Genomic DNA, 26,033 nt, shown 5'->3' with positions numbered 1-26,033 from the left:
TATATATATATATATATATATATATATATATATATATATATATATATGTATGTATATATATATATACATATATATGTATATTTTTTACTGTCTATGTAGTAGTTATACACTACTTTGTGTGTGTTTGTGTACAAATATGGAAAATCAAAAATGTATGAAAAACGAAATGCAATATAATCTCAGATGATATGGATGTATGCACGTTCATTGAACTAAGGCAACAAAGGAAATTTGATATGAAAGTCCGGATCAAAGAGAAACTTCATAAAATTTAATAAGATTTGCAATTTTAACTTACCAACTGTTTCTTGTCAAAAAGACGTAACGGAGATATTATTATGATCTGAAAAGATAAAAACAAAATGAACGATAAGTCATTAATGTTTTAGAGAAAACATATATATGTGAACAATAAAATTGAAAGTTTAGACAAATACTTTTAGTACCTTTCCATTTGTAAGTGATGACATATCGATTTTTTACTTTTTCTTAAACTGAATTCTTTCCAAGCAACATGAATAGTGATGCGTTTCGTAGCCATAAACATGAAAGAACTAAAGTCTTTCGCCGACATTTTGTTCATTTGATAACATAAAAAGAGAGAGCACTCTCTTGCAAACTTTGTGCCCCCTTGTCTGTCCCTACTCTTGATCTTGAAATATCATTTATGTAATTGTACTAATCGGTTGGGCTACTCAGGGAGTTTAATAACGAATAATTTTTACGAGAGTTTACCATGTCTGTAGCTAGCGTGAGAGCTCAGCTGATAACGGTCTAATTGCCGATTGAGCACATACCCATATCCTATTCTTGTCTCGCTTCCTTCTGACCAACCACTATATGTATTACACCGACAGAGGACTGATTACATAATGTTGGCTGATTATATAACGTTGGGCGGCATGGAAGTGCGATTTCGTCTTGTGATTTCATAGCTTACTGCTGGATCAATCACCAGGTTAGGCCTTTCAGCCGTTCGTAAACAGAAGAAAACATGTGAACAAACGAAACAATACGTCGTCGGTCTGATACTATTACTGACAAAGAGAGCTGAAAGAATGCAATTTTTCTGGCCTTGGCTTAAGTTATGCTCTTTCTGCGGAAGAAGGGAGGCAATGTAAGAAAATGAATGTAGCCTTCATTTGAAAAGCAGCTGAAAATATCTCTTAAAAAGTAGCAGAGAAAACTGGCCTTTAAAATTCATGTTGTCTCACTGATAAGCTTAGATATTATTTCCTTCTTGTAGACATATCTAGTCGTTTCGTTGTTAGAGAGCCGGCCGAAGGGCTAAACATTTCATTATTACCATTATTATTATTATTATTATTATTATTATTATTACAATTAATATTTAGCCAGAGAAAAAAATCGAAAAACCAAAGTCTTAGCTAATGCCTAATCGACTGTATTGAAAACTGTAGCAGACTTGGGGTTTGACACTATGACCATTGAGGTGCTTAGTCGAGATCTTTTGCCTACTCCATTCAGATGGATTCAGATGGATGGACGGAAATATATATTTGGGCAAACTTCGACTGACGTCGCCAAGTATGGCATTTTCCTTTTCTTTTACAAAAAAAACACAAGCCACTGCTCTTTTTCAATTTAAGATTTCAAAAAAATTTCATGAAAGGACTCGAAATGTATAATTTGCATCAACCTGTAAAGGAAATTAAACACGTCAGGAAATTGGATCAAAAGTAGTCATGTTTGCGGGGTTAGTACTTTGGCTATGAAAAAACATCTTTAAGAACTGACTTTATATTTATAGCACAGAGTGTATATATATGTTTTCTAAATGTCTTAATTCAGTTGCATACGTTTCTCCACAATTTCACCTAAGATGGCCAAGGGATTGATATTTATTCGGTGCAACTATCAAAAGTTTTTCCCTAAAGTTTCATTAGCGGCATATTGGGACTTTTCTTGTGGAAATGCGGAATGCTATGCGGAACGTTGCAGCAGTTCGGCAGGAAGTTAAGCGATTTTCAAATTTGATTCCTACCGACGACATAATAAAGTGTAGACACCAATATGTAGGAACAAGATAGATAACTTCCTACTAAGTACTTTGGGTTATGAAAAATTGTTGTAATGCTTTTAAAAATTTCCCGAAACGATTCGCACTACTTCTCTCTCTCTCTCTCTAAGTTAAAGCAAGTTTTTAAAATGCCTCATCAATTATGCTTTTCTGAAAAGTTCTCTCAAGCGCTTGAGAATTAATTATTAAATCCTTAGCTACTGTTGTTTGAACAGAGTGAACAGCAAAAAAACGAAGAAAGAAAGAAAAAAAGCCCGATTTGCATTAACGGGGATGCAAGGAAAACATATTAATCTGCATAAATAAGAATAAAACTTAAATTTGAATTATGGAAAATCATGACAAGAGAATTAACTCAAACCGCATTGTACCGGCGGTGTAAACAGTAACAATAATAAGTTTTATGGAAGAAAAAGAGAAAAGAATTTTTTTTTTTTTAATTTTATAATCCTAAGGCAACCTGAGTCTTACCTTTCCGTCTTTTTCTCGGTCTCAGTATCTCTCATTCCTTCTCTTTCTCTCTCTCTGTCACTCTCACTGGTTCTTCGCGACATTATTTATTTTATTAAATGGGCTCTTACATGCAAATCGAGTCAACAACTGTTGAATGGTATCAAGAGAGTAAGACAGAAAGAAAGCAAACGAATAGAAAGGAAAAATTTTTCAAAGTGTTTTTGTATTAGATTTCGAGTTTCTTCTCTTGGCTTTTAATAACTTTTTCATTTGCTGCTGGAAAACATGAAATGTTCAAAAAAAAAAAAAAAAAAAAAAGTAATAAAGAATAACAAGCAAAGAATCAATAAAGAAATACGAAGTCCTTGGTACTCGACTATGAACAACAACATGCGAAAATACCGAGCAAAAAAATAAAAGAAAAAACAAATAAATAAATAAATAAATAAATAAAATAAACAAATAAGAAAAACTTGAATTGAGAACTGAACTGACGTTAAGCTTGTAAATTAATAACAGGTCGTTGAAATTGAATGAGTAGTGTTAACGTAAAAGCAAAAGAAACCAAAAGAAACTTTAAACATAAATTTTCTCAAAGGTAAAGAAGAAAGTTATGCTCAACTTGCACTTAACGATATTTTTAAGCGAAAGGAAAATAAGTGAAAATGGAGGCGACGAAAACTTTTCCATTACCTTTAAGCATTTTCACCAAATATATTTTATTTATTCATTTATTTATTTTTTCCTTGTTTTTTATTTTTTTATTTTTGAATTCTGCGTTGTTGTGTGCATGTTTAGAATCATTTGTATTACTTGTCTTACCTCTTTTTTTTTTTAAAAGTTGACGAATACACTGTGTATGGTCGTCTACCACTGCTCGAACAACTTAGCTATTCATAGAAATTATTATGTCTTGTTCTATTTTTTAAGTCAGACAAGAAACTAAATAATTACTAGCGAGCGGACATGAAAGCAGTTCCAATGGTCAATGAATTTATAAGTTTTTTAATGGTAATCCCTTGGCTTTGCTTCTTTTTACGCGCGTCGTGCAATTGGCAGTAAAAAAGCGGTTGACGAAACCATAATAATTAGGATGCTGAACTGAAAATTAATGAGCGGAAAATTGCGATTTAGAATTCTTGGAACTACCTCGGTATCGCACAAGAAATTTTCAAAGCAGCCAGGAAACTTTCTAAAAGTTTGTAAAAGCAATTATGTTTAAAAGAAAATGTTATTTTCATAGGCCATGGGATAGAATCGTTAGATGCCTTGCCAAACCTGTATCTTTCGGAGTTTCTATTTGCTGGTTAAGAGCCTTAAAATTATTTTTTTTTATCAGATTAAATTCGAACGTGAAATCACGTGGCATCCCACAAATGCTTCTTGCTTCTGGTAGTTTTTGCCTATCAGAGATTACTACAAGGATTAAGTTCAAAAATCATTTAAATCGATTTTTTTCGTTTTTCTTCGCGCTTAATTCATTCATTAAGAAGCAAATATTCACAACATAACCATAGTATATATAGTCTGTGGAATATTTTTTGTTCGTGCTTCCCTTTCTACAAACATATTTCGGAGATTCTATAAAGCATAGATATATTACTGCTAACGTAGGAGTCTGGGTCCCGCTATTGTCGCTTAAGATATACCTGCCGTTCTGCGCATTTGTCCTTCTGTTCATCTAACCACTCGCCCGTTTTGCCACTGGTGTCCATCTGCCCATTTGTCTGTCCGGGCATTCGTTGATCTGTCCAGTTATTTCCTATTTCTTAACTTTTTCACCTTTTTGACAATTGTCTTTTGCACTTATACCAATCCTTGCCTACTATCTCAACGATCGAGTCTTATCTATTAGGTTATGCGTAATCTCAAGTCTGACTGCAGGCTGCGTTTTTCTTTTTGTTCCGATATCATGCGAGACAAAACAGCGGTAACATCGTTTTCAGGAGCTTCTCGGTGACTGCAGTTGACCTCAATCACGGGAAAGGTGATTTTTCCGTGCGGAAGTTGTACGGCAAAGGGGAACATTTTATTTGGGGTCGACTCTCACCAATATGGGGGACGCGTTCATGTAACATTCCTTCGTCTTTATCTTGTGGACTAGGCATTCTCGGAGTGGCTCACTCTGCTTGCTATTGGACGCTGTGAGGTTAAGCATAGGGAGACCAATATCAGCAATCGTGATTGGACAACAACAGTTTTGGTATTTTCCACGTAATTTACAAATTTTGAACATAATATTCTCGGACGCTAATGTGTCTTCTGTAAGCGTTCATGTCTTCTTAAAGAGATTTTTTTCTTTTTTCATTTCACCTTAATCTCTTTACGAGTCTCAATACTCAACTAAATGTGCATCTTATAGAATATGTTCATAGAAGCGACACCATATTTGACATTTATAATGATGTAGAAACGTCATAAGAGTTGTGGCAATTATCTATCTCTATTAGTTGTAGATGTATGATGATTAGATGTAGCTTTTAATAAAATCAAATTTGCCTCTTCTCAGTGTTCATTTAAACGCAATGACATACATTTTGCTTTAGAGCTGCAAATATTTCATTTTAATTTTACAGAAAATATGTATGCCCTTGAGATTTTTTTTTTTTTTTTGCGAACATTGTCTCCCCACATCGCTTTATTATTAATTCGGGTTATTTTCAAAGTTGCTGATTAATCATAAGAACAAAAATTGGATATGCTTACGTTATGCTTGCTGTGCTAACCACATCCTATGCATTATGTTAATATCAAACAAATTAAAATATTTGCCGTCGGTAATGATCGACTCTCACGTCTACCGTCTTATAGCAAATTTGATTAAAAATTAATCATTTCAAAATCAAGAGAGGCATTTCCTATGGGGGATGTAACATTTTCCCTAAGAGTTTGCTTGCATGTAAACTCTTTAAAACATTCTTGCCTCCAACCATTTGAACTTCAAAAAGGATAATATTTCCAATGAAGGTGGGTGAGTATATGTTTATTTATCATTTAAATGTTTTAAAAAAACACATACATGGTGTTCACCTTGTAAAAAAGCTTGCATTCGGGAATATCCTAACCCTAGGTGGAGGAACGATGTGTTTATTGCGCAAACTTCTCTAGAGATAAGCGGATAGAAATATTGCAAATTTCTAATGACCTCCCGCGTCAGATGAAAGGACATAGATCGATTAATTCCGGCTCTCCATATATACGCGAAATTCTTGCTTTTCGTTGTAAAAGAACGATATACGTTCTCTACATATTGAAATCATTTTATAATGGAATATAGTTACATGGATCGAAATCCGACATGTCGGACTTTCAAAGTTAAAGACGAAGGAATTGTAGATTTAAGTGAAAACCTTTATTTTATTTTAATTCCTAATAAGAGCAACTTCTAACTAACTACTTCACTTACTTAAATTAAATATTGATGCACTATCAAAATTGAAATGGCCATACAAATAAAACGGGAGAGATGGCAAGTTTTAATGATCAGCATTATTCTTTTGCAAGTATAAGAATTTTGAAGTTTCCTACAAAGTATTCGTTTTGGAATTTGGATGCCTAGTTCTTTTTATAAAATGTAAATCATATTTTCGGACAAAAGTTATTTTTTTTATTGCTTATTATAAGTACAAGCATGACTTCCTCACATAAGTAAAGCCTGGTTACCTTGTTATAAAAATCGTAATTGAAGGTGCCTAGCTCTAGCTGAATGATTACATCTTTTAAAAAAAAATTTATCTTTCCACAAAGAAGGGTTAAGCAGTTTTAAAAGTACAGTTAAAAGAAAGAAGCTCAGTCAAGTTAGAATATGGGGTCACTTTTATAGGAAACACTGGCGGTATATATATCTATTAAGAGAACAAGCCTTATAAACGGGGTTTTTCCTAACATTTTTCTTAAAATATATTAGCGAGATCAAACAAGGTATGTACGTGGACATATACTTACAGCATTGTACATCTCTCATAAAATTTATTTGTTGGTAGATAAATTTATGTTATCAGACAAAGTGAAATAGATTTTTGTTACAAAATTTGTACACAATGGTATTAAAATATTGTAAAATTAATTTTCACATGCCTTTATAAAATAATGACGAAAAAAGAACACAGACACAAAGTTTTGGCTTAGGGGGAATTCGATATGCCTCTTAATAGATGTAAACGTATAGAATTTGCCGTTTGCACTCTTAATCAATCAAAGTGCGAAAATTTTTTAAAAGTCGGGGTTGGGTTAGTCGCGTGCATATTTAAATTTTACTGTATACGATTTTTTATATGAAAAGACGAAGCAATTTTCTTTTCTTTTTTTTTTTTGGGACCGACGCGTGTATACATTTCTTAAACCATATTGCTATATGGATAATTAGTTGTGAATCTTGTCTGCTATCTTTATAATGTGGGTAATAAAAAAATTGGAACAAAACACATATTTAGCTTTGCTCCCCAACTACTCAGGTCTACCGACTCGTTTGCATTGTGCTTTAAACATTTCAAAGACGATGGTTAACATTTGTGCTTAAATTTAATATTTTATTTTTAATGCGCAAGAAATTTTACTAGTTGAGGCCATTGAACATTTGAAAGGCAGATGACATGCACGGACAGCGGGGGCAAGTTGTTTTGATGTGAAAAGGAATTACTTGCACTTAAGTGGAGAAACAAATCTAATTTATATGCGTGTACATGCACTGAGAGACCAAAAGAAGGCCTTTGAACTATCAATAAAATGCAAAATTTTGAAGAAGAAGAGTGCATGAAAGCTGTTAAATACCATTAATATTTACATAAGCAATAATTGCGGTTAAGGTAAAATACTTGAGGGGATTAAACAATGTTATGCAAATATTGATGAAATTTATTTTAATTTATACTGTTTTATGTCGCAATATGTGCGAAAAATTTATTTTAAATAAACACGGATGCAAATTTAAAATATAACACAACATGTTGCTTAAAAAAAATAAATATATATATATGTATATATTAATAATGCTATAATCTTTGTACGCCGATAGAGAGGAATGATAGACGTAGAGATGGGAAAGTATATTAATAATTAATACCACGTGTGAATATTAAAAATACCCAATCTTTTTTTTTATTGAAATTTTTACTCAACTATTTAATTACTATCAAAAGCAAAGTTTTTTTCGTTTTTTTCGTCGTTGCGTACATACATACATACACATATGCATTGTCGTGGTGGGATTAGAACTTCAATAATAACCGCATGAATTCAACGATATAATCAAATTTTATGGGAACATTTTTTTTTTCAAACTAACCTAACGATAGCAGCATTTCTATGCGGCGGCGCATACACATGTGTGTTTATGCGTATATGATGTTTGTTTGTTGGCTAAACCACACACATTTAAATTTAAATTGAATGCCAGCATATATACAGCGAGAAAATATTGTCAACTTACAAGCATTCAACTTTTATGTGTAACGTTTAGTGGGGACAATATAGTCGACGATAGCTTGAGAAGAGTATTAAAATTTGTGCAAAAATATAATAAAATCCATTTTATGTGTAAGTGTATGTAGGTATGTGTGTATAAATATGTATGTGTGCACGCTTATACGAATTTTGTGTAAATTTGCTTCTCCTCTTCGTCTTTATGTGTCTATTGGGTGTATGTGTACGTTTCGGGAGACTAGCTGGCAAAATGCCGGCATGCAATCAGTGAGCATAAATCAGTTGCAATTCAATCTAATTTGTACGAAATGTTTTTTGGCGTTTTAGGCACGCTTCAAATTGTTACTACCGCTGCTGGCTGCATTTGCTGCCACTGTCAATGTTGTTGCCAAATCTTACAGCTTCACATGTTTGTTTGAAAAAAGAAAAAAAAAAAAAAGGATTCTCGACACAACTAAATTGTTAGTAAAACATCCGTAATATTGAGGTCTAATAACAAACTATTTTGCATTTTCTTCTTTTCTTCTTCTTCTCGTTGCAAAAACATGAAGAATATAAAAGTAAAAAGAAATTTTATTATAAGGAAAAAGGAGAGATATCTCCAAACAATATAAATTCAATTTAGTTAAATATTGGAAAAGAAAAAAAAAAAAAAAATCCCAATGTCCGTTGCAGGAAAAAGAGGGTCAAGAAAAATTTGAAAAGCATAGCAGTCCTTGTCTCTTGTTGTTCCTTTCTTCAGAAAAATTGACATGTCACGCATGGACCAAAAAGCAAAAAAATATATATCGACACTCCGTTTTCCATATAAATTGAAATTAATTGACACGTGTCCTTTATCCTTGACATGCCTGTACTTAGGATATCGGAAGAAGTAGGCAAAAACTTTTTTTTTTATTTTATTGGTTTGTAAAATATATGCGAATCAAATATCCTCAGATTCTAGAATTTGGTTTTTTTATTTTTCTTTTTAATGTCACCAGTCATTGTGGGGGGATGACCTTAATGCGAGTAACACGGTATCGGTCAGAAAGTAGTGAGCGAAGAAAAAGAGAGGTGAGGTTAGAGAGGTGATGGCCCCAGCCCAGAAATGTGCGGAGATATGACGCATCATTGAATTTTTGCGCTATCATTTTACAATGCTTGTCCTTAAAAATGGCCCCCAAACAGTTCATAGCCCACAGTTAATCAGAAAGAAAAGACTCTCATGGCCATTCATAAAGAAAAGGAGCTTATAGTAAATTTCCATTATAGATTCATCGCTTTACATTTACCAGTCGTTGGAAAGCATACTTTCAGGAGCTGAAAAAGTTATAAAAGCTTAGCATACTTTCGGTCTTGTTCACTCAAATAAGATCAAAACTAGAGTATAACGGGTTGTGTAAGCGTTTACAAAAAAGCAACAATCCTGTGCAGCTTGACGTAGTATATTCTTTAAGCAACAATCATTACAATTTAAAAGGTAATTTTAATTTGTTTTTTTTAGTAGAGTTAACATTTCCATTGATGGTTTAACTTTCTTTCATAAGAATTCATTTATTTATTTAATTAATTAAATTCCGTTGGAGAACAAGTCATTAGGAGAACGCAAACTACAAAATAACTTAAGGGACAAAAAAAAAATATATATATATAAATAAAAATACACGTAAGATCAACATATAATATACACCGGCATTCAACTAAGCCCTAAATCATGAATTTGTGCTTTTACTTATACATTATTAATAGTGACATATGAGAAATGTAAAGGAATATTTTTTGATTCAATTTACGTATGTTGTACAAGACTCGAAACTGTTTAGCAATTTGCTATGCAATATTATACTTTTAAGCTTATTAAATAAAGGACGAAACGGACAAGTGAAGTAAGCAGTAATCGTTGAATATTTTGCACATTACCCGAAACGGTTTTAACGACTCATAATTGGTTTGATGTGGTAGCTGCAAGAGCATATATATCTTGATAATAATGCCGGCGAAAAACATCTCCTTAGCTTAAAGGTTACATCCCTCTTTTTTCAAAGGTGATTAAGAAGTCAATGTACAACGGAACAGATAGGGCAAAATTCCAAATTCCCAAATTCCCAAACAAACATCAAGAAGTCCCGTTGAACAGACTCTAAGAGACTCAACTTGGCCTCTATAGAGACTAGGAAGCCAAATTATCAGCGAATATTCAAGAACTATAAAAGCGCTTCGTCACATATGGGTCATTGAATTCGTTAGACAATCTTTTTACAAACCCTAAAAGGGATCGATCTTTATTAAGTGAAACTTCTTTACGAATATCGAACAACTCCCGAGTGCTTACAACTGCAGACATTTTCCAGAATAATAACAGATATATCAACAGACTGTACATTACAACAACAAATATTTTGCTTATCAATTACGGTGATATTTACGGAAATTCATGGCACATTGCAGTTTTCGATTCTTTTGCTTAAAGCTAAGTAAATTCGTAAAAATTCATATCAAAAACTGCGAAAGTAGTCGTAATTTAAAGAATAGCAATTGAAAGAATTTGTAAAACAAGACAAGACATCTCATGTAACCCACGATCGGAGAATATTGATCCCGTTTCATTTGTTCAGCGCATATAAAATGTCATTTGCATTTTTCAATCACTCCTAGTAGTATGTCATCCATTAGTATAGGGAAATGGACTGTCATTCACACATTCTCTTTAAAATACTCATTTACATCAACTGCTCCGTAAATTGCAATTATTTTCATTTAACAGAAATTTTAAATAAGATTTTAACTCTTTTTTTTGTTTTTTGGAACATAAACTCTCTTAGATGAATTGTGCAGATATGTTATGTTGAATAATAAATACGCCCACAATAGTCGCACAACCGATCTAGACTTAGATCATTTTCTTGCATGAGTTGCACTGCCTTTTAAGGAAGCAATAATAAGGTTGAAGCGAAAATCAACGAGATTTTTACTTTTTTTCTTCAATATGAGCATGATGTGTGTCGCGTGTTAACTCTTTGACTATAAAAAACCTTGATAAATATTAGAGATATATTCTTGAAGTCAAGAAAACCCTGAAAAAGCACTTTTTACGATCTCTTTCCATTATTTTGAACAATGATCAATGTATGAATCAATTTAAAAATTTTGAAATGATCAACGAATCGATAGACGTCTGTCTTTCAACATGATGTATGATCTTTTTTTTGTACACACCATTATTACCTATTATTGGCTGATGAGTAAGGTGACAAGCGGTATCTGCTTCCAGTCAATGTAACGATCCAACCAGAATCATTTTCGTTAGCTTACATTACATACACTGTCCAACTGTGTTTCTTGGGCTCTTGGGGCCTCGTTTGCGTCATTCTTACTTGTTTAAGCTATCGCATAAATGAAAATGAGGCTCGTTTAAGGAACCACGACCTTGTTCATCGATATAAAGGACATGTTCCTGCATTTCTAGCGCATCCTATGCGGCAATAAATCATAATTAAATCGAGAGGAAACATGTTTATGGAGCTTTTTTTTTTTATCTACAGTGCCGTGCAAGTCTTTACGTGTACGTAATTTGAAATGTATACGACATGTGTGACAGTTAACATCTGACATAGTGTACTATGCAATCTCTACAGACGTGTAAAAAATAGTTGTAGATAGTAACAGATTCGAAGTAAACCTTAACGACCTATACGACGTTTCTTTCCTTTCTTTTTTACAATTATTTCATATTTTCCAACAAAAGCCGTTGCAACTGGAACTTGTTTTTATTAAATTAAATCAGCGTAAAGACCTCTGGTAAAAGTTTGCCTTTTTCTTGTTTTTTCCTTAACAAAGGAAAAAAGAAAAAAAAAAAAAAAGAAATAGAAGAAAAGAGAAAAAGAGGAAAGCAAGCAGAAACCCTTCGCCTTTAATGTCCAAGAGAAATGCCACTGTAGCGTAAAGCTTAATTTCTCAGAAGCGGCAATAAAACACAGTGCACGCGCGTAAATCAAATGAAGCGTACGTATGAATTGTTAATTAAACTTGTTACATGTAATAAGTACATTAAGTTTTCCTTTCCGCTTTTTTCATTCATTTCACTACGACGAGAGTTTAACGCGATAAAGTAGAAACATAAGTAGAGAAGAAAAACTTGATGATATCGTTCGTTAAGGATGTAAAATTATTTAATATACCTATTTATTATAAAATAATTGATGATATGCTTGCGCATTAATTTCTAGCAAAAAATGAAAACCATAATATATTTGTATTAGACTAAGTGATCATTGAAATTAGCGGAACCTTCAGGAGTTTTATAGGATATAAGGGCTCAATAATTTATCTTTTAATTATGAATTAGGCCAAACCCCATTTCGAAATGGGATTTACTCATTTATTCCTTGCTTTGAATATAGCTAAGCCCTCAGAGGATGTATTTTTTATAGGGAGGAATTGGCCGCTACTTAGCCGATATATCCAAAACGCGGTAAGTGTTTTCCTTTAATCATTTAACTCAGCATTCACTAAAGCAACGCCAAGTACACTCCAGGGACACCTACATTTGACTCAGTAATACCGATGGAATAACGGACTGGATAACCGCGATTCTTATCTACTGGTCTATGCCGATGGTACTTAATCTGCGTACATAATTAGATTATGTCAGTTTCGAGAACTTTGGTGGCGGCTGAGGCTGTACTGAAATACTGACTTCTTCCCCTATAGATAGGCGGAATTTCAGATGGCCCTGCCATAATTCGTAGAACTTGACCCCTTGTTATCTTTTTTTGCAATCGATTTGAGGGAAAATTAATTGTAGTGCCACATGTAACATCTGAACGAGCACAAGACCGGCGGGATGCGACTCGCAATTGCCAAATCAATATTCACGGTATCAACTCTCTTCCTGGTTGATCACACTTAATAGGAGCTATAGACTTTTCATTGTAAATTATTGTGTTTGCCTCGTCTGATGAAATTACTTGAGCTATTTTGAATTTGTTGTCTATGATCGATGTTTTCTTCTCATAATTAAAATCTTTGGCACTAGAGGTTTAGAGAGAAGCTTCTATAGGTCTTCCCCAAGTTTCAATGAAGACACAATTACAAAGAAATCTGATATGAGAAAACGAACGCGACGCTTACATATCAGGTACCGTCTTAAGCTAGAGACGTCTGTACATATGATGAGCGAGATAGAAGACGTAATCGGTGCAAGTGAAATGTACTATGCTTTTCATATACGAACGCACATATAAGTGAATGACAATCGAGAGTCACCTTCTGATTTAAGTGAGATTTAAGAGACTTTCTGAACGCTTTTTAAAACATTATTAAAGCATTGTAGGAGCGGCGGGCAGGTAATGAGATTATTTAAAACATGGCACGACGTCTCTTTAGATTTTAAAATGCAAACTTCGTTACATTAATTCTAAGGAAGTTTTGATGAATTCTGTAATTCTTTCGTCCGCTTTATCTCTATTTTCTCCTGTTTTTTAGTTTTCAATTTAATTAATTAAAAAATAATTGTTTTTCTATTGAAGGCAAGAAATATTCAACTTGAAATTGCCTAAAAAAAAAAAAAAAAAGTTTTTCCATTTAAAGTTTATAATTATTATCAAAAAAAAAAAACAAAAAAAACAAACAAAAAAATAATAAAAAAAAAATATATATCCTTAAATGTAAAATATCCCACAATTTTCTATTCGTCTCTTTCTTCATAACTTTTCCTTGGATGTGAAAAAAAAAAAAATAAAAATAGAAATTTAAGTAATATAAATAAACAAAACATAAAATTTGTTATCCAAACTATATATGTACATACGTACGCTCAAATGCGCAATTCATACACAAATGTTATAGTTTTGTAAGTTTTTCTTGTTCTTTTTTTTTTTTTTTGTGTTTTGTTTTTGTTTTGTTTTGTTGCATTCTCTCTTACTTTATATTTACATACAACATTTCATTTAAAAAAATCTTGCATGAAACAACAATTTTTCATGCATACGGATATAGATTTTCAAATTTATATAAAAAGTTATGCAAGAACGTCATATAAATAATATACATGTGAGTGCGTGTGTGCGTGTGTGAAAATATAAATATTTATATATTGTATGATACTGGTGGGTTGCTGCTAAAAACCAGCACCAATGGTCTAGCAACGCCTGCACTTTATAAACAATGTCTGATACTTTTTTATGCATTAAACCATGTAATAATTTGGCGAGATTGCGTGTTTCGATGCACACATATCTATATAATATATATATATATAATATATATTTATATACATATAGCTTGGGTTAAATTTCCTGTGCCTATAAATATATAATAGATTTACATTTATAAACCTTTCTGTTGAAATTTTAATTATTAAACATTTTTATTACTTTATTAAAAAAAGCCAAATAAAAAAAAAGAAAAGAAAATTAATTTAATAAAATTGTACACGTGACGCAAATAAACAACCGTTTGGTTTCTTTGAAATAAATGAATGGTCGGTCGATTTTCTGTTAGTTCTGTCAGTTTAAAAAAGTACCCGGTATGGATGAGGCATTCGTTTTCTTTAAAAATATTTGTTTGAGATTACACCCTACACGGTTCCAGGTAAGACTAATCTATGTTTGTGCGTACGTATCCATTATGTCCACTTTGCGCCTGCCTAGAGCTCACTCGTACCAGTTTTCGGGAGGTTTTCGACGAAAACTATTCGACTAACAACAACAATTGGTGTGATTTGTTTCACTATTGAAAATGGCTTGGATTGAATTATTTTTTGAACTCTGCTTTGAAAAAGTCATAATTTGGAAGAAAAAGTCGCTCTCACAATCGATGAAAACTAATGTATCGTTATATTAAGTAAAAGTGAAAATTTTGGGAGAATTGTGCAAATCTTCTCATTCCTAGAAATTCGAAAAGTTTCAAAAGTAGTGCCTTTTCGTGGCAAAATGATTTAAAACAACTCTGTGCATACACAACAACATTCGACATATTACTGTACTGTAGGAAATTTGGACTGCATAAATCTATTGTTCGAATACCTCCTCGTATAAGAATTCTAATGGCAACGGAGCTCGAAACGTGGATAACAAGTTACAGTTTTAGCTGTGTTTTAACGGGTTAGGAATTTTTGTAGACGAGAGAGGATTGGCTATGTAATTGTCGACCTTGTTTTGGTGTGCGTTGCGTCTCTCTTGTGTAAATTCTTCCTATATATGGTTATTTATGTAATTGCTTTTACAAGTTAATCGCCTTGTCAAAGATGAGTACGTTCGAACACTGCAGCGAAAGTCAACAATGGGTTTTGACAGATCTGCACAGACTCGTCGTGTAGATTTACAAAAAAACAACTAGATGGAAACAGGATGTAAACATGCAACCTATTGGGATGTGTAGTTTGCAGCCACTACCTATTTATTCCTCTTTCCCCTTCCTTCTTCCTAAACGTCACCATGTTATGCGTGTAGGGCAAGTCTCTTGTCTGAATGGTCATCCTGTAGCTTCACTCAAAACTGATCCAATACCTAAGACAAGCCAAGAGTTGTTTATAGTAAGGCCATAGTATAATCTTCACTTCTTCTTCTTGGTATGAGATTGCGATTCGAATTGTCTGTTACAACAGGTTTAGGTGTCCGCTCTTTGTGGCAATTTCAAGTTACTGATACTGCTACTGTAACGATCGTTCAATCACAATTCAATCTATAATTCTAAGTTGTATAAGAGCATATATAAGAGACGCTTCTCGTGAGGGTAAACATTTTGTATTTATATACCATTGGAGTAAAGACAAACTTTACAAAATCTAATGAATTTTTTTTTTTTAGCTATCATATGTAGCAAAATGCATACCACCTCCTCCGCCTTTCATTATTAAGTCTTCATTAGGCTAGAAATATTAGAAATCTTCATTTATCGTTCGAAGCTCAGTGTAATAGCTTTTAGTGCAAACGAATTCCCCACTTCACCATGCGTTCCCTGTCCAAAATGAAATTTTGTTGGGCTATGCGAAGACTATCTCCTGTTATGTTACGATATAATTGAAAAAACATTTACGGTTTGCCACGGTTTTTTACGTTTGTCGTAGTTTTCCTGTCAAAAAAAAAAAAAAAAAAAAAAAAAGTGCAAAAGCATTCGGTTCAAATCGATTACTTTTTGTTTGATGTTTTGCTCGTGTGTGCTCGCAACGTTTCCTTAAATAAGCGGGAATTATTTTAGTATTGCGGTTATATTGTATTTTAATTTTCTCTTTTTTGTTAAATAAAAAATCTTATTGTTTGTCTAATACTTTCTTAACTTTGTTCCGTTAAGACTTTGATTCTTTTATTATACGTCTGTAAAGTTTTTTCGTTTTCGTTTCCGTTTCGCGCTCTCTCTCTCTCCGTTTTATGAAGCTAAGCCGTAAAAATAACATTAACGTTACTTAAATGTATTGTTGGAATTTCTTCTTTTTTTTTTTTTTTCTTTTGTTTTTTAGAGTTATAAACTTAATCTTGTAAAGGAAAAAGAAATAAAACGAACGAGAATATCATCCCATATATAGCAATATAGGATCTAATGAAAATAATACAGTTCACAATGTAAACTACCTTGTGATATGCGATGGGTTAGTAGTGGGCATCATAATGTTTGCTTCTATTTACAAAATCTAACTCGTTTGAAATATGATGGCCCTTGTAGCAAATAAGTTCCAACTTGTCGAGAATTTCAGATTCTGCGAACTTTGTAATATGGTAATTTTCAGAAAATTCTAAAGCTTAGTGCCAGCTTAAACTGACAACTTTTAAGCAATTTCCGCAAATCTGTCAAAATCTCGCTTAATCTGATTATTGAGAGGAGAACAGATTTTTACTACGCTTAATATATGTTCACATGTATAAAGATCAGTGGAATTCTACTCCTCCGATATGCGTTTGTGGACAACATTTTACGGTTAAACGTGGATGCCAGAAACTTTGCAATATTCGAAGATTAGCAACACAAAAAAAAAACAAAGAAGAGAAGAAGAACTAATAGTCTTAGCTGCTGCTAGCGCTAATTCTGTCCTAGAATTTCAACTTTTGGTCTAAATAAGTTGTAATAATAATAGCAACAAACATAACTCCATATACTTCCAAGAAGGTTTTTTAAAAGGCTCTCGAACTGAACGATAAGACAAGTAATTTTTCAACAAAGTTGGGTAATACGCTTGTGCAAGTCCTGATAAGTGCTTAAATTTCGGTGCATTTGTTGCTTAGCAATAGTCTCGAGTGGATCGGAATGAGCGTTTTTGTAAAAGAATAGAAAAAACTGAGTAATGAAGCCATGGATGAAATGCGCTGCAGTAGTGATCTGCGCCAGTCGAATGTAATTAAGGAAAGTGGCAAAGGCTACGAACATGCCCAAAAAATTAATTTGTCCCTTATAGAACTAGGATTCAGGAATGGGAAATTTGACCGAGGACTAAAACATTTTTTGAATTCAAATTTCCAGCGCAATATAGGAGAAGTTTTAATGTCGATAGAAAGAAAGAAATAATCGACTTCAAAAAAGTCTGAAAATGGACTGTTTTCTGGGATGATGGACAGTTTCCTGATATATAGCTATGGAGTTATCTTAACCGATTATCTAGGAAAAGGAAATTATTGTCTCGACGTTCTGAACTAAGAAATTGGAAAACGCCGCATTTATAGGCAAGAAACCTCACATGACCAGGACCAGAATGCGCCTGCTCACAAAAGATGTCATCATTAATGGATGATATAAAAGATCCCCGCGGTTTTTTGCCACTGAATGGTGCTAATGATTATTTATCGGACAACACTCATTATATATTGTTCTTATATTCTTCTTATATATCACTACTTGTTGAAGCATGAATTCTTCACAGCACGATTCTTCTTGCTTTCTCGAATTCAACCTTTATAACGATACATGGAAAGCGTTTAATAACCGTTTCTGGAGCCTCATAGAATACATGCATCCCTCAATTAGCGAATTAAAACTTAGTTCAGGTTCAATATCTTGCTTTTTTAATGAGTTTCTTCATAGTCATTCATTGCTTTGTGAAAGCCACAAAGAACTTTACTTTGCATATAGTTTGGCATAAAAAAGGCGTTCCTTCAGCGAATATACTCCTCGTGTATGCCGCAATATTGGCAATCACTATTCCTTTTCATAAATTTTAAATTCATAACTCAAGTAGCTTTCAAGTAGTTCGCGCGAGATTATATAACTAACGCACAGATTCGAATCATTGAACATGAAATTCATTAAAGGACGCTCTTGGTGCAAATTAGTAACGAGAGCGGGGGATGAGTTGGAAATTTACGCCATTGTATACCTTTGTCATAGAACTGTTACATTTAATAATTACACGCACATAGCATCTTGTATTATTTTTAGTTTAAAATGCAATTCAGTAAAGGAAAACGAAAGCAGTAGTAAGTAATGTTGAATGTGCTTAAGCGTGATATAAGTCAATTGTTCTTGGAATTTACTCTCTCCAATATGATGGATCATCTATTTCTCTCTGATTTTCTTCTACAAGTATGCTTCTTGCATATATATAACTTTGATCGGACGCTTTATTGTTGTTGTAATCATTTCTTTTTGCATGTCTCACAATGATACTTCAATTAATTTTGTTTTTTTTTTTAAATTTTTTTCTTTGGTAGAAATCCTATCAATAAGTAAAAATATTCGTTGCTGCCTGTCAGTCAGTGCCCCTTTTTTGTTTTCTGTTTTTAGCAGTGATTTTTCCTTCATTATATACAGTCAGGAAGTAAAAAAAAAAAAAAAGGAACTTAAAGCACAGAAAACACAGAGAGAGCAAGCAGAGATAAAAGAAAAAAAAAGAAAAAAAGAATTTAACAATCAAAATCAGATCAATTGTAAAAGACCCACAGCAACAACACCAATAACAGATGGTAAAGAACATGTGCAAAAAATATTAACAATAATAAAAATTTTTATTCAGTAAACATACGTATTGCTGCTCAACAGTCAATAACAATAGAAAATTGTATTCAAGAGCAGTGAAGAAAAAAACTAAAACGAAAAAAAAAAACTGCATGAGAAATATTTATAGTTCGTATACATACGTACATATATATATATATATATGCAATGCCAACACAGACATGATGAAAACATTAGTAAGAAAAAAATTTTTGATTGTATATAGTATTCAGTAATGCCTTCGATTTGCTCTCTGCTCTAGCTTGGTGTGTTAACATTATCGACAAACCTTGTACCTGGTAGAGCAAAGTCTGTCAATATACTTTAAAAATCAGTCATACAAACGAATTATAAGCTTTTATCACCGAGAAGAAATTTTTTTTTTTTTGAATGAAAAGAACATGAAGCAGAAGAGTCATATATTGAGTTACAATCGAAGCAGAAAAATAAAAGTAGTCAAGCGTTAAAGGAAATAAAACTCAAAACACAAAAGTGTGTGAATATCTTTCTCCCTCTGTGTGTGTGTGTGCGTGTGTGTGTGCGTGTGTGTGTGCGTGTGTGTGTGTGTGTGTGTGTGTGTGTGTGTTTTGTTTGCGATAGAACTCAACTGTTTGAAGACAACGAAGAGCAAGGTGTACTTAAAGAAATACTAAGCAGAGGACTTGTACGTCTGTGTTATATAAGAAAAACGAGAAACATTACACTGAGCACGTATAGCAGAGATAGACTTGAATTTTAAAATAAACAAAAAAAGGGAAAAAATATTATTTATTATAATAAATTTTAAATTGAAAGAGAAAAAAAAAAATTAATCGGAAATCAGTTTTTTAGTAGGCATCATCTTGACACCTGTATCAAAAGCCCCACGACGACGCCCCCTTTCAACATCACTCTCAACAATTTTTTTTCCTTTGCTTTTGAAATGACTTTTGTAGCACTATAAGTTGATTTGACAATAATCGAATCTAAAAACATAATTAATTATTATTATTAAGTAGAGATGACGTTAATTAGGAACATATGTGAGGTCAATGAATCTAAAAGAGACAAACGACATGAATATATGATTTTGTATCTCTGGATGGATCTTATTGGGAGTAAAATGTGATAGATTCCGTTTTGCCCCATTGCTATGGTGCTATATGGAATACTGTACAAATTATAGTTCCTTGGGGCTTTGAACAGAGGTGGTTCTACGCTAAAAAATCATTTGAGGGAAACTTTACTTTTCCTACTTAATTCAAAGACAAGTGTTGTCGTTGAATCCTTATGGGTGGTGAATAATGGATGCAGAACGATATCCAAAGCCCAAACAGCCATGAAGCGGAACACTATTAATATCGATGATAACGCTGAATACGAATATTTCGATCTCTTTTGCGGGGCCGACAGGGTGTGATGTGTAATGGTTTGTTCCGACTAAAGAAAGTCATCACCTAGGAGTGCTATTAAAAACAATAGATGCGATTGCGACAAAACTTGGTCGTGATATGTCAAAAGCCATGATATCAGAAGTTTCCATATATATATATATATATACATTTCCAACAAATTATGCAGAAATTACATTTAGAGAGACATTTAGGAGAAATTTATCGACGAACAAGGCCAAAAAGCTTAGCGCATGTCATATTTAAGAATATTTATAAATGATTAGGTCTTTGTTGTTCAGTTGTGGTTAAAAAATATATGTGAGTTTAAATGATGTACAAAAATTTTTCATTGCACAAGGTCCAGAATACAGTGAATTGAAAGCAAGGCAAACTTGAGTATCGTACCAGCCGCATGGCAACGTAGTGTTCAGAATAATTCATCTTTACTTGCCATGGGATCTATAAGAATAAAGCTACCAAGTCCCTCAAGTGGCAGCTTTGATTCATTAGGGATTGAACTATATTATATATAGAATAAATATCGTTTAATAGAACTTTAGTGTTAGAGATTCTACTCTCGGGAAATTCGAAAGCTCTATTAGTCCTCACTCACACTTATGTTGTACTAATTTTTACGACTCAACAAAAACACTATTCTTCGAATATGAATCAATTTCGGTATAAATTTTAAATTTTGTCTTTGGAAAAACAAAAAAAATATAAATAAATAAATAGATTTCTATTGATATTTAGTTAAATTTGTTTTTAATTCATCTCCCAGCTGTTGCTTAATTAGTTGAGTAGAAACTTTAATCTAGTTTAGAGCACATAACGAAGCTCGTTAACAGGTTATATGACACGTTTCTTATCAAAAATTGCGCATTAACCACAAATGCACATTGGTTCGCACAAACACAAGCATCCACCCGCACACATCCAAACAAAATAAACTATCATAATATTTTTAAATAATTCTCTAGCGTTATTGTTGTCAGTATATTCTTAGATAAATTGCAACATAACATCAACATATTTACATCTTTTATGAAAAACTATCTCTATTCTGTAATGAATGGAATTGAAACGTTTGCTTTTACTATCAATTGAACATATCACACGACCGTAAGAGAAGGAGAGTGACAGTTTGAGATGCGCAATGAAATTCTTTGATAAAAGTTTTCATTAAGGTTTTGAATAAGTTTTCCATTTTCTACGTAATCAGTCTACAAAACAGGGAATACCATTGAACAAATGGCGGTCACTAGCAAATAAAATCAAAAGAAAAAAAATTCATTTCGAAATTTCCGGACTTGAAAAGATCGAAAAGAAGAAGAATTTAGAAATTTGCGAATTTTTTCCAAATCGAATCCTTTTTTTTTTTTTTTGCTACACAACATTAGTTTCTTAACGCATGAAACGCATATTCTTGTTTTTCACACTTGCGGGCTGTTGTATTTAAAAGACCAACGCTAAGTGGGTATTGTCGAGACGGCTCTTAGGGGAGAGATAAGGTTTTCATGCTTCCAGCAGAAAACTGAAGAATGTCGAGACCACAAACTGGACTTATAATTAACCAAGCGAACGTTTGTTTGTCTGTTTGCAACTAATCCCTGTCGGGCTTATCAACCTTATAGAGAAGTGTGCATGTGTGTAAGTTATTTATTTGTTAAAACTAATGCCGTTTTCAAATTTTAAAGATTCCATTAAGAGGATTCAAAAAATATTCGATAGACGAATGCCAAGTCCATTTCTGGTTTTTTTTTTATTATTATATTTTTGACTTTCAAAAGATATTCCCTACACACATAATACAGTGATGGTCAGAAAGAAGTGAGGAAAGGGAAAGAGAAAACTAGTGGGTGTAAGTGTTCCGGGCTTATTATCGACTGTGCACTCACTATAATTTTAGCCATGATATAGTAAAGAATTTATTTCAAAAGACAATTCCTGCTTAAATGTAAATCATAATAAAAATTTATTTAGAACAGAAAGATTGCTACTAAACGCGTAGTGTGGAAAATGTGTGCAAATAAATGGTTTTCCACTTTTCTTCATTTTTAATTTTACGAAGTTAATCGGTTTAGCAAATGAGATATTCACGTGTGTCTCTCTTGAGTCTTCGTCAATGCCAGTGAAAAATACCGAAGCAGAATATTAGATTATAAGATTAGCACTTCACCTAGACTTCCTCTGTAGCCTTTATCGTAAGTTTAATTAAGCATACACACTATATATACGCAGCAGACATCTACATATGCTATAAAATTTAATACAATTGTTTATTTGACTTGATATAAGACATCTTCTAATATATTTCTAGAGGGAAAGATTAAACAACGAGAACATTCTGCTTTGAGTCGTACTCAAGTCAACCTTGAACAATTCATCGAAAAGTGAAGTCAAGATTCCGCATTCATTTTGAACACACACTTGTCCGTCTATGTGTATCCTATGGAAAGTGTCAGAAACCTTGGTATACAGTTTTAAGCAATTTTGAATAGAATTCGGTTGTTTTCGTATACCCTAGTACTAGAGGGAAGAGTTTTAGATCAAAGCAATGCGTCCTTCAATAGTACAATAGTATATTGGGGGGAAAAAAAATTGAAATGTAAGCCATATTATCGGACAAGCAGAATAGTAATTTTTTCGAAGAATTTTTCCGATCAATACCTCGTATGTAAGTTTTTCTCAATGTGTGAACTTTTTTATGGGTTCTACAAGAAGAATTTTTATCGGGAAAGCAAATCGGTAGTCCTCGTTTTCGTATAATCAATGTTTTTCAAACGCTACTGCGCATATCTGCAGACTTCTAAGCCGCTACAGATAGATACAATCTACCATCTCTTACATGTGAAAACATTAGAAAAGAGGATTAGATTAGTTGATGAAAAGTTATGCTGGTTTTCAAGTTCCCAAATGTTTTCACATGTACACATTTATTAATACTTCCATACTTATGAAGTATTTTCTTACTTTGGATGTTGAGTCTTAGCTGAGAAGGAAAGTTACTGAATGTAAGAGACCGTCAACGTAAATCCTTTTGCAAAAATATATATATATGTATATATAAATTTTGTTATACAAACTTGTTATAAATTAGTGGATACTAAGAAAAGAAAGACAACTAAAAGAAAAGCTTAGATATATATATATATATATATATAAGAAAGCAACAAAATAATATCAACGCATTTCGTCTAAGAGTATTAGAACTTATGTACGATTTAAGCTAAGCTAATACAATATCATAACAAATGAAATAAAATTAAAGTAACATATATGGATTAGTATAGATATGAACTACGTAAGTGAGATCAGATCGCTGTAATGCTTTAAAGTGCAAATATAAATAAGAAAATGTTTGTAATGCAATAGGAATCATAGAATGAAAGCAGGCAAAAGATACAGATATCAAGTTCCTTAGCAAAATGAGACAAGAGATAGAGAGATGGAACAAACATAAGAAAAATGTCGAAACTTCTTTTACAAAATTTATTATTAGTTAACAAGAAAAATAATGAAAATTTATCGATATTTTTAACTAGAAATGTTGTGTTGTGTTATATAAGTAAAAAAAAAAACAACAAATTTTTTTTTTTTGTTTAAAGTTGGTGAGGATTTTATTTTATTCCCTAAATATTTTTCATATCTTGCGGTATTTTCTTCAACAGTTAAGAAAAAAAAAAAAAAGAAGAAAGTTCCAACCGCAAGTATGAAAGCATTTATTATTAAAATAGTTTTATAAAAGTCCCTTTTATCTGCCGCAATTTATACAGATCTCTCTCCTTCTATCTATTTCTCCTTCTCTCTCTCTCTCTCTCTGCCATTCTTACTATCCATACATTTTTGTATATACATATATATATATATCTATACATTTCGTCTTATGTGGCTATGAAGCCTAATAAAAATATTATTGCTGATATGCTTACGGTCAGATTCAAGTGAGAACTATCTGCAATATATCGAAGCGAACATGTGAAGATGTGTGAAATCATTTTTATATTTTATGAATCTCGATATTCATATTTTCTCTTATACAAATATGCACATTCATTTATACATATATAATGAATAAAATCAATATCTCTCTTATCCTTTTTATGGTTTAATTGAAAAAGTTTGAGATAAATATTGAGAAAAAAAAAAAAAAAACTTGTTATATATATATATATATACTCAATATTGATTTTTTGAAATAAATAAAATATAATAAGAAGAAATGTTTTATTAAAAACACTTAATAAATAATGTATTTGAACATATGTTGGAGCAGAGAATAGCATAACAGTAAGCTATACAGAACCAAACCAATCAGTGAAGAACGCGTGTAGCAGAATAGAATTTTTGAGTAATCAAGTGATCATCAGATAAATCATACTGATATTGGGTATTACTGATCGACAAAAAATTTTTCATGTTATTAGAAAAGTTGGACTAACTAAAACAGTCGTAGAAATACTCGTAAAAGCTCAACGCAAGTGTTCTCAGTTGATGCTGACAAATTGATTTACTTTGAAAATGAAAGCCAACTGACGGCATCAAAAAGATACCGTTGGTTAGTCTTGCATGGTCAAAGCTTACAGGTTCTATGCGAAGTAGGAGAAGCTTTCTTAAGGGTTAACAATGTTCTTCTAAAAAATGTCACAGCTTATACTTATGGTATATAGCTTATGCATCCGAGAACAAAATTGATCATGATTTGCTTGCTGGTATCTGGCTTCTTGCTCTTGTACGATAACACCGATTTTTTCGAATCCATCTCCCTGCTTTATCCGGTACCGTAGAGTAACAAAAACGCCTGTGTTGATTTTAAACATTTCTAGGTTTCTTATTGACTAAGCAAAAACGTTTGCGGCCACAGGCAATTTACGCATTGTGTTGAATGAATTTTTCTGATTCTTTTTCGCGCTATGACCCTAATTGGTTGACCTTTACTTTGCTCACCCCTTGCGAATGTACACCCATAGCTAAATTTAGCCACTCGTGTAAATGTTTGTAAATGTTGTTTATTTTGTGATGCCGTGAAACAAGGTGTCAACCCTCACAACATCATGGGATATGACAAGGAATGATCTGAAGATAAAAAAACTATCTCCTTCTACTGCTAGGTACTTTAGTTATTGTTTCGACTAATAGCAGCAGTGATTAATTGAAAGCGCTTAAGCTTAAGCCAGGGGGACACTGTTTATTCAATGACGTGATTTTGTAGAGGTGCAAAAGAGTAAAGCGCAATCATAAGGGTGCGCAACGGGAAAGAAAGTATTGAAAAATATTGCACGCACAGAGTACTTGGCAAGATATTAGAGATATCCCCTCCTTAGCTATAAGATAACGGTGAAATAGTTAGGTCACTAGTTGAATAAGCAAATAAAGCGTCGACTTAAATACGTTTTAAAAATTTTCAAAAATGTTGTATATCCACATCCCGCATATACAATCCCATTCGGCCACATTCGGTTACTATCGTAAATGATCAACTTTTCGGTGGATGTTGTCACAGTCGCACATGTAATATATATATGTATATATGTATTATAATATTAGTTATAGTTTTTATTTTATTTTTCTATTTTATTTTTACATACATACATATATACTTACATATATATATATAAATATATATATATATATATATATATATTTACATCGAGAGGAAATTTCTCATATTGACGACTTTTGCGTCGTTGTTGATTTCGAAAGGCTTCATATTTTGTAAACAAACGATTCCGCTTCCATTCATGACAAACCTACCACCACTCAGTTTATATATATTTCGCGTGTGAAATATTGAAGAAAAAAAAACTTAATTCATTAATGACTTTGAATGGCGCACAAATACA

This window comes from Glossina fuscipes, unplaced genomic scaffold (genome assembly GCF_014805625.2).
Source record: "Glossina fuscipes isolate IAEA_lab_2018 unplaced genomic scaffold, Yale_Gfus_2 62, whole genome shotgun sequence".
Taxonomy (NCBI): Eukaryota; Metazoa; Arthropoda; class Insecta; order Diptera; family Glossinidae; genus Glossina; species Glossina fuscipes.
The sequence above is the reverse complement of the archived record's forward strand: the minus strand, read 5'-3'. Positions refer to the sequence as shown.